General features: G+C 52.1%; 1 protein-coding gene across 4 annotated transcripts in view; it reads right to left on the bottom strand.

Moving 5' to 3' along the window:
- The window catches only part of RAB15 (RAB15, member RAS oncogene family), a 35295-nt gene that overhangs the window by 8778 nt on the left and 12339 nt on the right, over nucleotides 1-14178 (bottom strand). The window contains exon 2 of one of the 4 annotated variants that reach the window (XM_077909637.1): nucleotides 3215-3350. The exons of the other annotated variants lie outside the window; for them this stretch is intronic. The gene's annotated coding sequence lies outside the window, so the exon portion shown is untranslated. The remainder of the gene's footprint in view (nucleotides 1-3214; nucleotides 3351-14178) is intronic. 4 annotated transcript variants of the gene reach the window in all.

Here is a 14178-nt window from a genome sequence, read left to right on the forward strand (position 1 = left end):
TGGAAAGGAGACAAAGGCCCAGAGAGGTAAGATAACTAGCCCAAGGTCAGCACAGCAGGTGGCAGAGGTCGGAACACAGGCCTGTTTGATGTCAGAGCCCATGCTACCCCCAGCACTGCTTTTCAGGAGGGTGAGGGTTATAAACTAACTAGATACAGAGGACTTAACTATGTGGGTTTCTTTCTTTTTTAAAATATTTTATTTATTTGTTCATGACAGACACAGAGAAAGAGGCAGAGACATAGGCAGAGGGAGAAGCAGGCTCTATGCAGGAAGCCTGATGCAGGACTTGATCCCAGGTCTCTGGGATCATGCCCTGAGCCAAAGGCAGACGCTCAACCGCTGAGCCACCCAGGCGTCCCTATGTGGGTTTCTCTGTAGGTCCTTGAGCAAAGCTCAGCCGGGGAGGAGCTCCCAACACTAGGGTACTCAGCCCGAGAATGTAAGCAGGTGTTAGAAGAGGCAGCTACCCTAGGAGTGAGCGCTGGGCTTGGATTCCTTCTGCTTCCCTCACTTCTTAGCTGTGTGGCCAGGGACTGACACTGAGGGATTCTGGGGGCCCACAGCACCCCTACATCTGTTCCTCTTACAACTTAGATCCACCTGACCACCCAGTAAAATCTGTGGAGCTCAGAGAAGTAAAATGTTTCCATTTTGGCTATTCATAAGCACTAAGCAAGAAACACAGTAAGTCTAGGCCTTTTGAGAGATCTTCCTCTCCCACCCACTCTTTTTAAAAAAAAAAAAAAAGATTTATTTGAAAGTGAGAGAGAGAGCACACACAAGAGGGGGGAGGGGCAGAGGAAGAGGGAGAAGCAGGAATCCTGATGAGGGGCTTGATCCCAGGACCCTGAGATAATGGCCTGAGCTGCAAGTAGATGCTTAACTAAGCCACCCAAGCACCCCCCTTTTTTTAATTAAAAAAAAGATGTACAGCCCAGTGATCTTCTAGTGAACTCATTCTTTCTACTCCCTCCGGTCCATAGCCTGGACCTCCCACTGTGCCCACCTACCACTCCACCCCTGGCCTGCCAGGACTGTGCTCATCTGTGGCCCCTCCATCCCCCTTGTGTGACTGTTAGTTTTCTCTGCTGCTGAGCCCTGCAGAGCAGTCAAAACCCTGGCCCGGCTGGTCACCCATAGAATCTTGCTTTCCCACCTCAGTGGGGCCCTTGTAGCTGCTGAACACACCGTTTACACGGAGGTGTGCCCACCTATCCCCTTCCCTACAGCCAATGACCCCACCCAGCTGGGCCCCCCCTTAATGCCACACACTCCACGGTGTTCCTTTTCCTCTCCAGGGTGAGATGATTGCTGCCTGATGAAGCCGCTCCTAAGGCCCACCTCATTTCCTCAGAATGGGCCTCTGTTCCCTCCACCTTCCTTAGGGAAGAGTCTTCCATCCTTCCCAAGCCTCAGCTCTCAGCTCTTCATCAGCCCCCTCTGGGTGCTCATGCTAATGGTCTGGCCCTTCGTTGCTGATCTCCAAACTCTGTGGGGAGGAGAGATCCTCCCACCTACCTCCATCCCCTGTGTGTTCCCCCTCTAGCTCCTCTAGGGCAGCACTCCTTAAACACTAAAGTGCACACAGACCACTTGGGGATTGTGTGAAGATGCACAGTCTGATCTGATAGCTGTGAGATGAGGCCCGAGATGCTGAGTTACACTTCCAGGCAAGGCCACACTTCCAGACAGCCAGCGTTTTTTTTTTTTTTTTTTTTTAAAGATTTTATTTATTTTTTTCACGAGAGACACCAAGAGAAAGAGGCAGAGGGAGAAGCAGGCTCACGTAGGGAGACCAATGTAGGACTCGATCCTGGGACTCCGGGATCACGCCCTGGGTCAAAGGCAGATGCTCAACCACTGAGCCACCCAGGCGTCCCAAGACAGCCAGTGGTTCTCAAGGTATGGTCCCTTGGTCTGCAGCATCAGCATCAGCAGGGACTTGTTAGAAATGCAAATTCTTTTTTTTTTTTTTTTTTTTTAGAAATGCAAATTCTTGAGTCCCACCTCAGACCCCTATGGAATCAGAAACTCTGGGGGCAGGGCCCAGGAATTAGTTTAATAAGCTTTCCAGATGATTCTAATATGTACTGCAGTTTGAAGTTTGGACTGAGGCTTTGCACCTGAAGCATCAGGTGAAGCAGTGTCAGGTGAGGTGGCATAGTTGTGCGCCCATTCTCCAGGTGTGCTTTGCAGGTGTTCAGCTTTCGATCACCTGGAGTGATTTATTTTTTTTAAAAAAAGGTGCTATCTTGACTGGTCTAGACCCACTGACTCAGAATCTGAGGGCAAGGGCAAGGGACTTCTGATTTTAGCAGGGTGATGGGTGATTTTTAGAGGAAAGTTTGAGCCCTAATACTGTTTGAGCCCACCATCCTAATACAGCTATCCATCAGCATTGGGATCAGAAAGACCTGGGTCTGAATCTGGATTCCAGCGCTTGCTGTGCAACTTTCAACTTCTCTGAGCCTCAGTTTTCTTACCTGCAGAATGAGGCTCCCACTGGCCTCCTACAGGCTGTTGTGGGATATGAATTAGGCCACAGGTGTGAAGCACCTGTACATGGTAGAAGGGCCTTCTCTCATTCCTACCTTCCTTCTGCTGAATAACAGTTTCCCAGAGAGCAGCCAGGCAAACAAGCCCAGAGAACCTTTGACATGGTAATGGTTACCTGGTCTAGTGCCTGGCTAGTTCAGGGACCAGCAGCATCAACATCATTGGGGAGCCAGGTCCACCAGACCTGCTAAATTTGGGGTATACAAGTTTGAGAACCAACTGTCTAGCCCATCTCTAGGCAGCACCACACCCAATATATTATCCTCATAGTTATAACTGTGGCACACCCCTTAGCTAAGGAATCTAGAGCCCTCAGTTCTTGTGCCAGCCCTGTGAAGCAGGTAAGAGTGGTGATTACTACTGGAGGCACAGAGATGCCGGGTCACTTCCTCATGCTCCCACACCCTGGAGCTGAACCAGAACTGGAGAACCAGCCTCCTAACACCCACCAGCAGGGTACTGGTCCCTCAACCAGTGGCTGCAGAATCTTACTGCCTCTCCTGCCACACCCTGGCACACCCCACAGCTGTTCTATCATGAGGCTTCTAGAAGTGAGGCCCTGGGCACTCATGGAGCAAGCCCCCCATAACCTATTTTCAGAGAACCCTTTGCTCCTTGAGACCGTTCAGGATTGCACTAAGCCCAGATGCATCACCTTGCACAGTGCCACGTCACTGTCCCTACAAGAGAGCCGGCTTCTTTTCCCAGGCACGGGGCACACTGTGTTGTGAAGAACCAAGTACACGGCCTCCACACAGCTCTGGCAGACGTTCCTGAAGACACTGGGAGCCCTGGAGGAGAAAGTCAGGAAGATGGGGCCCTCCGCCAAGCCAGAATCTAAAGCACGACGAGCAGCTCATTGTTTTTCTCAGTAACTCAGATGTGCCCGCCACGGTGTCCGCCACACCCAGCATCCTTCTCTGGCCGGAACTGCCGAGCCTGGAGCTTCTGCTCAGGGAGGCAGGGCTGGGTGCAGTGTGTTCTCCGAGGAGAAGCATCAGGGGTGGCTCTCTGACCACAGGAGCCTTGCTCCATCAAAGGGCTTGCTGGTGACCCCCAAAGTGACCTGGCCAACGTGGGCAAGGCAATCTAGCTAAGCCAATTAAATCAGCTCCCTCCAGACGGTGCCGAGAGGATTAGTCATCTGGTAACAAGAGGAACATGAGGCAGATGTGCAGAGGAGCAGTGATGCCTAAAGACAGAACACGCTGGCCAGTGTGGGGGCTGGGGGTGCTGGATGCCGGCACAGACCCCACCTTCCAGCCCATGGGTATCCTCATAGCACATCTGCCCTCCCCAGTGAAGCTTGAAAGGGCCTCGGGATTGCCTGAAGAGTCCCAGCCTGTGTCTGTCCACTGCTGCCTAATCCCCACCCCCACACACACACCCCCCACACCCCCCACCAGGGCAGGCAGGCAAGATGTGTCGACTATGGGCCTGGAAGAAACCCCCTCCCAATTCCCTGCTTATTGCTGCCTGCTAGTTTTTGCCTTCTAGCCCCATCCAGATGTACGGTGCCTCTGGGGCAGAGAGTGTATTTTGTATTTGACAATATCTTCTGTCTTTAAAATCTCTGCCTCCAATTCAGCAAAGTGCCAGGCATCAAGTGGTAATTCCATTAGTGGCCCAGAGAGCATGAGGATGGGTGCCTGTGGCTCAAGAGCAGAGATGCGTGTCCTGCCATGTGAATGCCTTGCAGACATTGGCAAGAAAAGCTCCTCAGCTAAGTGCCTCCTGCCTAGGACTGTGGATAGTGTTGCCCTCACTACATCCGTGGCCTCTGGCTCTTCCTGCTGTGTCCCTGTCCGTACAGCCTCTGCTTCTCCAGCAGGAACCCTCAGAGATAGCCAGGCCACAAGTGGAGCCCTGGAGCACAGTGACAGGGTGGCTGTCAGAGAAGAGGAGGAGGGGCAAGGTTTGGCCTCTGGGTACTGGGGGCTGGAATGGGACAGAGGGACAGGGCAGGGGAGATGGCTCACTGTGGGTGGTAAAACAGCAGCGCACTTACTGCCCCTTCAGTCCAGCAGTGAGGGGCTGAGAAGACCGTGGAAAGAAGGGAACAGAGCACACCCTTGCCATGACCATCTGCCTCCCCAGAGAGCCCTGGGAAGCACGGAGTGAGTGTGGCTCAAGGAACAGTGGCTTGGTCAGTAAGAATACAACTGCGTGGTCAGAGTTCGCTTCTGATCCTGCTTTCCCCACGCATCGCCCACATGGTCTTCTCACCCTCTCTTTGCTATTTCTTCACCTGTAAAATGGGAATGACAACCCCGGATGTCAGGGAATTGATGTGAGGGTTCTGAGAGAAGGTAGAAAGCCAGGAACACAGGGCCTGACACACAGAGTTTTATGAACTGTCAGCTGAAGAAGCTACCAGTTCCCCAGGAAATGAGGAGATGGGGGAACTGTAGGGGGGGATGGGGGACAGCAAGAGCTCTGGGAAGTTGGGGGCTCATACTGGGGAGAGGAAAGAGGACAGGGCAGGGAGGTGAGACAAGGGGCCAGCACTAAGCCACGGTGTCTCAGCAAACAGAGAAAATGCCACCCACCATGGAGCCCAGATGCCCCTACCCCAAGTCTGCCTACAACCTAAATTCTGGCAACGTGAGGGTGCACCTATTGGCAGGCCAGCACCTAATGGGTTAATGTCAGGTGCCAGCTTGCCTGCTTGCCAAGTGCCACATGTTTCAAGTGGAAATAAGTTTCTTCTGCGTGCCAAATGTTATCACCGTGATCAACCACAGCCCAAAGGACCAGCAGCGTGACTTGAGCCTTTTCATTAGCAATGAGACGCCATAACAGGAACAACTTAATCCACCTGAAACCCAAGGCAGACACCCAATCCCTGGGGCCAAGCTGGCTCCAGTTACCAAGCCCTAAACTCAGGAAAGGCCCCCAGCTCCTCCTTGGCAGGAAACCAGCCAGTGCTGGACATGCGGAGCTCACGGGGAGGCGGGAGGGGGGGGGGGTGGTTGTGGCAGGAGGTCACCTCCAAGGAGGTCATCCTGAACAACTGCAAAACAAGTTTCAGGGAAAGGCCGACCCTTCAGGGAGGTGGCTGCCTGACTTTGCCACCCCAAAGAAGGCATCAGAGTAATCCCCACTTCAAAACCCTCTTCTCTCGGCAAGAGAGAAAATCCGTAACACCAAGAGACTGATGATGCCATCTTCCCCCTAACTGAGGGACAAATGAGGGGAAGAAGGGACACAAGAACAATACAGAAGGCAAGCTAAGAGACAAATCCCAAGAGAAGATGCGAGACAAAGGGTCCCAGGACACCAAAGTCCCTCATACCAGGTAGGGACCTGCTACTTGCCTTGCTCCTCTTCCGTCTGGGGACACAGCCTCCTTATATGCTGGACTGCAAGTGGCCACCTGACTTCCTCCTCTTACCCACTTGCAAATGGACTGTCCCTCAAACTGGCCCCGCTCTGGGGAGAAGGTGCACCGGGTGCTCTCAGCAAATGCATTTGTCAGCATTCACACCAGCTCTCCCTGGGAGGGATGGGAAGCAGAAATAAAAGAGGAGGCGCTGCTCTTTGGCAGAATCCTGATCTTCTAAATCCAAGGCCCTGTTTTAACCTCCGGGACCCTGAGTCAGGGGCTCTGATGCGGATGCTACCCACAAGAAAGACTGCAGATTTCAGAATGATACTCTAACCGCCCCCTTTTTTTCCAATAGTTTTTAATTTTATTATTCATGAAAGACACAGAGAGAAGGGCAAAGACACAGGCAGACAGAAGCAGGCTCCTCAGAGGGAGCCCGATGCGGGGCTTGATCCCTAGACCCCAGGATCACACCCTGAACCAAAGGTAGACGCTCAACCACTGAGCCACCCAGGTGTCCCCCTCCTTTCTTTTTTAAGACACGCATGCACATGCACACACATGCACACGCACACACACACACAAACATACACATACTCCTTCGATGTGCTCAGAGGTGATATGGGGATCAGGACACCTCTAGAGGCTACCATCTTCACATAAAACCTTAAAGGGTCAATCTTTGGAAACCCAGGGGCCGTTATCACGTAGAAGGATTTCCCAGGCAAACATGGAGTCCCAGGAGGCTGGAAGGCAGGCTTGTCCCCAGTGCCTGGGCCCAGGTGCTTACTACTGCAAGGCACTCCAGCAGCTGGCTGAGCTGATGGGAATCATCGGACACCTGCAGTGACTCTGAGACACAGGCAATAGTGACCTTTAGTATAAGAGCCCAATCCCTCCTCTCTGCATTCACCAAAGAGGACCCTGCTCATGCTTTCTTGCTCCCAGCTAGGTCTGAACTTCCCCTAGGACATGTAGCTGAGCAGAAGAGCTAGAAACTACTGGAAACTGCTCGCCCCTTACAGAATTCTCCACCTCTTCTCAGTCCCAAACACAGGTGTAGCATAGTAAGTTACTCATCAGTCTAGGAGTCCCAAGACACCAATACAGGCTGCAGCGCCCCCTCAGGAAGACCAAAAGTCCTCTTGGAAAATGCATGCGTGCATTCATTCATCCGGGTATGTATTCATTCAAACCAACTGTCACTGAGTGCCTACTCTGTGCCAGGAACTAAGCTAGGTACTAGAAGACACAGCAGTGAGTAATACAGGAAGATCCTTGTCTCCAGAGTGCTTCCATTCTAGGGGGGAGGACAGATAATAAGCAAACAAATAAATAATTTCAGAGTGACATTAAGGGGCAAAAGCAGAATAGTGGAGTAGAGAGTGAAGAGATCCTGTGAAAGCTGCTTTAGATTGGCTGGTCAGCAAAGACCTTTTAAACTGGTGACCTCTGGGCTGCGTGACAAGTGGTACCAGCACAAAGATCTGAGGACCAGGATGTTGGGGAGGAGAAACAGCACATATCCCTCAGGCAAGAACACACTTTAATCAAGATTGAAGTTCTCTGGAAGAGAAGAGGAAGAGGGACCCATGTTACTCTTTCCTTTGTTGTAAAGGTGGAGGTAGGAGGTGGGGAAGCAGAGCAAGACTCTTCCCTTCTCTGGGATCTCAGGGGGTTCCCAGCCTCACCTGTGCACATGTGTGCGCACATACACATAAACTTGTTCGGAGGATCTAACCTGAAGAATGTACTGAGGAACTTCTTGAATGCTAGCAAGGCCAGCTCGGGGACTCCCTGCCCCTTACTGTATGATGACATCTCTACACTGAACGGCTCATATGTGTAAAGCACAACTGTTCCTGTGAACATAGTAGGTACACAGGACACTCCAGTTCCCTTCCTGTTGCCCTTCCCACTGCAATGGGCACAGATCTACAGAGGGCCTCTGTGACATGTGCTGTGTGCTCCAGCTAATCCTGTCCTGCTCCCCTCTGGCAGATCCCTGACCTGGGCGTTGCCTCCCAGAGCCTGCTCCTGAATGGTTGTTGCTCACTGCTGACGCAGCCAAGACCTGCCAAGCTACGGACCACTCACCCTTCCACCTTCCTCCTGAGCCTCTTCCTGAGCAGGGCCATGTTGACCCAGGTAGCAGAAAGTTCCTAGAGAAAAAGACTGGGGCTGGGAGCCTCAGGAGCAAACATCTTGTCAGGGGCAGGGCCTCCAGGGCCTTTACACAGAGCCAACAGAGCAAACTCCTAGCAAAGATCTCGTTGAACTGAAGCTGGTACGACCATGGCCCAGCCACTATCAGCCGGCCCCGCCAGGCAGAAGAGTAGAAGCCCCAAATCATGAGGTATTTTTCACAGCACCTCCTCCTCCACCCTTTGGCCCCTGAGGAGCCCTACTTGGTCTTCCAGGAACCACTCCAATGTTGCTTCTGTGAAGCCTTCACCAACCAACCCGGAGGAATTTATCACCTCTGTGATTCCCAAGCATTTTGACATTGGTTTTGCATGCTCTTCTGCTTGTCGGTTTGGATGCCTGACTTTCCAACTGTCTGCACTGTGAGCTCCCAGAGGGCAAAACAGCATCTTATTCATTTCACATTCCCATTGCCTGGCAGAGGCACATATAATAATATATATTATTCAACAAAATTGAATAAAGGAAAGAAAAAAATGAATGTGTGGGTGAGTGTAAGAATAAATGAGTGAATGAATGAAGTCAGTACATCCCAGGAGAAAAGATCAGTGAGAAAAAATTTTGAGAGGGCAGCCTGGGTGGCTCAGCGGTTTAGTGCCACGTTCAGCCCAGGATGTGATCCTGGGACCCGGGATCGAGTCCCACATCGGGCTCCCTGCATGGAGCCTGCTTCTCCCTCTGCCTTTCTCTCTTTCTGTGTCTCTCCTGAATGAGTAAATAAAATCAAAAAAAAAAAAAAAAGAAAGAAAGAAAAGAAAAAGAAAAATTTTGAGAGCTGTCAGGGGATGACCCACATTTTGAAGCCATGGTCAGCCTTCTCTACAGATTATGGGTCCCCAGTCAGAGTTCTCAGTAAATATATTATCAAGATAGTAATACGAGGGCAACACTCAGATCTCGCCCTCAAAGGTTCCCCAGCCAGACTCCTGAATCCTAGCACCTGACACTTCCCCAGCGGGTTATGTCAAGTAGGCAGATGGGGCCAGCAACAGAAGTACAAATGTCCCTCCATCCCAGAGCTCTCCGTGGGTGGGGGAGGCACAGCCTGGTTCACTGGAGAGAGGTTCCACTTGGCAGCCTGTGGGAGGGTCTTCTGGGAGGAGCAAGGGCATGCCCCAGGCCAGTCTGGAGAAACTGCAGAGGGGGTGTGGTTCAACTTCGGGCCACCTGCACACAAGGTATGAGCCATCACCTTTCTTGGGGCCTTAGTTTCCCCTGTTATAAAACCAAGCTGATGATTAATCCTCTCCTCAGTGCAAGGAATAAATCGTCCAGGAAGCTCTGTGGCCCCCCTGACAAAGCACACTGCCCAGGAAGGAGAGCCAAGGAGAGGTCACACGCCTGTGCAGAAAATTGGCAGTTTTACAGGGAAACAGGCACAAATATTAGATTACAGAAGAAGGCACTCTGAGAAGAACTGGCAATCAGGGTAGAAGGGTAATGGCCAAATATCGACTTTCATGCTATAAAGCTCATCACCAGGATGTCTGGGGAGCGAGGGAGGATGGGAGGAGGGAGAAGAGGCAGGGCCCTCAAAGGTGGGGGTGGTCTGCCAAGCTGGGAAGGTGGCACAGGTGTGCAGAACAGCTGAAATGAAAGCCTCGGAGGGTTTTAGAGCTGTTCTCAGAGATCATATCCTTGGGGAATGGGGTGTGTGGAATGGGGGCCTGAGGCCGGGTGACCCCAAGCAGAGCCCCCATCTCCCCACTCCTTCCCAACTCACTCTTCCTTCCCAGAGCTTCTGCTGGGGCAAGGTGGGGGGGGTAGCTGGCACAGAATCTGAGATGAAACCCAGAGCCTGCTCCCGTGACCCCTGTAAGGGAGCTGGTGCCTGAGTCCTGTTTGGTCACTGCTGTATCCCCAGCTCCTGGCGGGCACCTTAGCAACTGGGTGCGTGAGTGACAAATAGGATGGCCTCAAAGCGCATCACTGACAGTATATTCATGTCTACAACCTTCTTACGAGCTAGGAATAACAAATAATAAGGATGGTAATATAATCACAGTGGCTACCATTTCATGGAGGGCTCAGCCAAGTGCCTGCATCCGTTAGCCTCTGTAATTGTCACGAGGACCTTTAAGAAAGATTCTGTTACTCTTCGATTTACAGATGTGGAGACTAAGGAAAGGGATGTTAAATAAGCATCTGAAGGTAGCAGAGCCGGGTAAGGCCACAGGGAATCTCACACAGTCAGTGCTCTTTCTGTTCAGTGGGCGTCCCTCCCTCCTCCCGCAGCTCCCCCTGCTGTGGGGAGCACCTGGTGCCCAAGCATTTGCCTCCTTTGTTAGGTCTCTAGGTTCCTGCTCAGATTCAAGCCCCCTGATCCTTCCCTAGGCATCTCCCTCCCCTTCAGTCACCCACAGCCCTAGCCCCAGGCCACCCAAGCCAGTTCAAACAGAATTTCCAGAGAAAGGGGAGCCTGCAGGAGCAAAGCCAGGTGGAGGAAGCCTCCCTGAAGCCCCAGGCAGTGGTTCAACCAGTCAAACCGGAAAAATCACAGGGCAGCCTCCTTGGAACCCAGGTGGCCTTTAAAACAAAAAGATCAGAGACCATGTGACAATGTCTACGAAGGGACTGCAAGGATAGTAGGATAGGACATGGTCTCCCTGCCTTGGCCAGCAGCACAGGTCACATGAGGCCCTTGGAGAAGTTGCCAGCTTGACTGCTTCAGACCACTCTCCACTTCGGAGAGGAAGATAGGAGCAGGTGTGTAGTTTGGTGTGGGGGCCCCAGGAGGAGTGTATGGCAGAGAGAACAGATCTGGAAGTCCCTTGTGTTGACAACTCTTGACTGGTCTCCCTGCTGCGGGTCTTAACTGCCGCTCCCAACCCGTACCCTAAGTGTCATTGTCACCATATCTATTCCCCAGCTCAGAAAACTATCCCGCTGCGAAGGCCCAAGTCCCACCTCCTTAGCCAGGCCCTGGATGCCCTCTGCCCTCCTTCATCCATTAACTCAACAACATTTCTGAGACTTGAACCTGGCCCAACACTAGGACTATGAAAACATAAAGGGATAAGATTTGGTTTCATCCTCATGCACGTAGAATCTGGGAGACAGAGATATGAACAGAGGAATGTTCTCACTCTTCTCCTAAAAACTCCCTTCTGTTCTGTAGCCAGAGTGCCCAGAATCCCATAAACACCCACTGAATTCCCACCTCGGTCGTCTCTGCTCTGTTATTCCATCTGCTCCTTCCCCTCCAGGAACTGAAAAGCAGCCCACACCAGCCTCCCCACACCAGCCTCCCCTCCTTCTAGAGCCTTCCCTGCTGCTTCTAGTAAGGGCGGGGAGGGGGGGGCGGCTTCTCGTCTGGCCTCCTCTAGCACTTTGTCCCAGCTCTAGCTCTCACGGGCTCCTGCCCAGTCCCCGGCTGCCCCTGCACCCTCGTATCCTTGCTTAGCTGCTGATGACGCCTGCGAGAGCTTCGCTCACAGTAACAGTGATCATAATTGATCTCCCACATGTGAAGAGTGCTTCACTAAGTGCTTCCCGATCTCCATCTCGTTGCTGAGGCCTTGGCTCTTCTCGCCTGTGTGCCACCTCCCTAACTAGGAAAAGGTGGACTGGGGATCCCTGGGTGGTGCAGCGGTTTAGCGCTTGCCTTTGGCCCAGGGCGTGATCCTGGAGACCCAGGATCGAATCCCACGTCGGGCTCCGGTGCATGGAGCCTGCTTCTCCCTCTGCCTATGTCTCTGCCTCTCTCTCTCTCTGTGTGACTATCATAAATAAATAAAAATTAAAAAAAAAAAAAAGGAAAAGGTGGACTGAATAGGTCTCGAACAGTGCCTGGCACAGGGCTTTGTAGTGGATCCTTAATTAATTAAACAGGTGAGGAACCAGCAGAGGCCATTTAAGGCCCTGGCTGGCTGCCCACCTGCACACGACGACGACCACCACCACCACCACCACCACCGTCCGGGTGAGCACAGCCTCATGGGAAAGGCTTGCTCGTGGCACAGATCTAGCTCATGGCCAGCCGCCCACCTGCTGACGAAAAGAGGGGCAGTGAGTGACTCAGCCTACCTTCAAGGTCTCCTCACTGCTCCCTGGCAGGCCCTTCTCTGGAATGTCACAGGCTCTCCAAGCATAAACAGTAAATCACAAAAGTGCCAGCCTAGATGCCATCATGACATGATCCAAGAATCTGAACTCTGTTTTGGCAATAACTAGTGAAATGCCTTGTTTTCCCCATTTCACCGAAGTTACTCCAGGAAAAGTGCCTAGAAAAATGTCCAGCGTGGTAAAGAAATGTATCTCAGACAAGGAGCAAATCGAGAGAGGTGAGGACGTGTGTTATTCATCATGGAATCTCCAGGTCTCGGCACTGAGCCCAGCTACAGGACACGTGCATTTTTTCTGAATGGATAAATTAATGAATATGGTTTGGTAGACCCCATTTTCTGGGCTCCTTGATTTGAGTCCTAGTCGCCCTTTCCAACTCCAAGGGAAACTTTCTGTATCACTGAAAGGAAAGCTTTTCTTGACCATCCGTCCCTAAGTTGTAGTTATTGCTGAAAAACATGCCCAAGATGAGATAGACTCATATGTGCCTTAGGTTGCTTCAAACCAAACATATGTAAGGAGCCCAGTGGGCAGATTTCAAAAGGCTACTGTGAAGAAAGGCAGCTTTCTTTTCCATGGAATCCAAACTCCAAAAGAGTCCTCTGTGTCCTGGGAAAAGGACCCAACCATCAGAAATGCAGGGAAAGGACCTGCTCGGGCTTCAGGTCAATATACCGAGAGCCCTGAGCAGATGGCATGGGGACTGTGCTATAGAGACACTTCCACTTCCTTTGCTAATTCTCTTCTACCTCTAAACTGGTCGGCTCCAGGGGGACCCTGAGTAAGTCCCAGGGACCTGTGAGGGGAAAGTGCACTTTTGCCTCTCCAGCAGGAACAAGGTGTCCAACAAGAAGATGAGGTGGGACAGACATAAGAAGGGCTGGTGATTAGCAAGGGACTTAGGGAAAACAGAAGTCTCAGAAGGGCCACCTTGAGATTTCAGAAACACAGGTTCCCCCACTTGTCTGTAGGAAAGGTGTAGGACACATCTTCTAGGGGAGACTAGCTCCCGTAACAACACTGAGCGGGAGCCCAAGAGCTTCTGAAATGAGATAGATGAATAAGGTGCTCCAGGGAAAAACCTAGGTCACTCCTAGGACTTGAAAAGTGGCCAGAACACCAGGGTGCGAACTACTGCAGCTCCTGAGGCAAAGTTTAGAGACCACTCCCTTGCCTCAGGCCCCAGCAGCCCACAGCCCCCTGTGATAGCTCAGCAATTCCTGGCACCAAACCCATCCATAAAATAGCCACTGAAAGTTTCCTTACGTGCTAACCTGCTGCCCTTTGTCCCCATCCTGCAACCTGTCCCCACATCCCATCTGGTTCCTCAGCCCCTCCCGTGCTCACTCCCAGGCCTCTCTCCAATGCACCGTCTTCCCTGAGCCTTCCCCAGAGGCAGGCAGTCTTCCCTTGGCTTTCAGTACCCCGCCCATCCCTCCGAGATAGATACCTCTCATCCAAGCAGTGGCCCAGCCCACGCTCCAGAACTCCTAGGAGCCTGCCTCACACTCTCCTGAGAAAGATGAATCTGTTCCCTCACCCTGGGTCCCATGAAGATAGTGAAGAAAAAGAGAAGGAGATCCCGGGAGCTCAAGGACAATGACAACAGTAACAACTAGCATTTATCCAACTTCACATGTGTCCAATTTTGTGTTAAGCGCTTTGAACAAACATGATCTCATTTAATCCTTACAACACCTGGGGAGGTAAGCACTATCATTCCCATTCTACAGATGAGATATGCAAGCTCAGAAGCTTAAGTATTCAAGGTCACACTGCCCCAAAGTGAGGTCTCCAGGTCTACGTGACAACACAGCCGCGGGTCTCTGTCCCTCCTGGCTCCATCCACTCCCTCTTCTCCCTTGGCAAGGACCGGGGGTTTGGGGGGAGGGGGGGGAGGGGGAAGGGTGGAAGCCTCAAGTGGGAGCTGAGTGCTGGGGCTCTGCCCACTGGAGAGGGGGCCTGGGCAGTGCTGAGGCTCCTCCAGGGCCACAGTGGGGGAAGCTGTTAGATGGGGTGGA

Source organism: Canis aureus, chromosome 9 (assembly GCF_053574225.1).
Source record: "Canis aureus isolate CA01 chromosome 9, VMU_Caureus_v.1.0, whole genome shotgun sequence".
Classification (NCBI taxonomy): domain Eukaryota; kingdom Metazoa; phylum Chordata; class Mammalia; order Carnivora; family Canidae; genus Canis; species Canis aureus.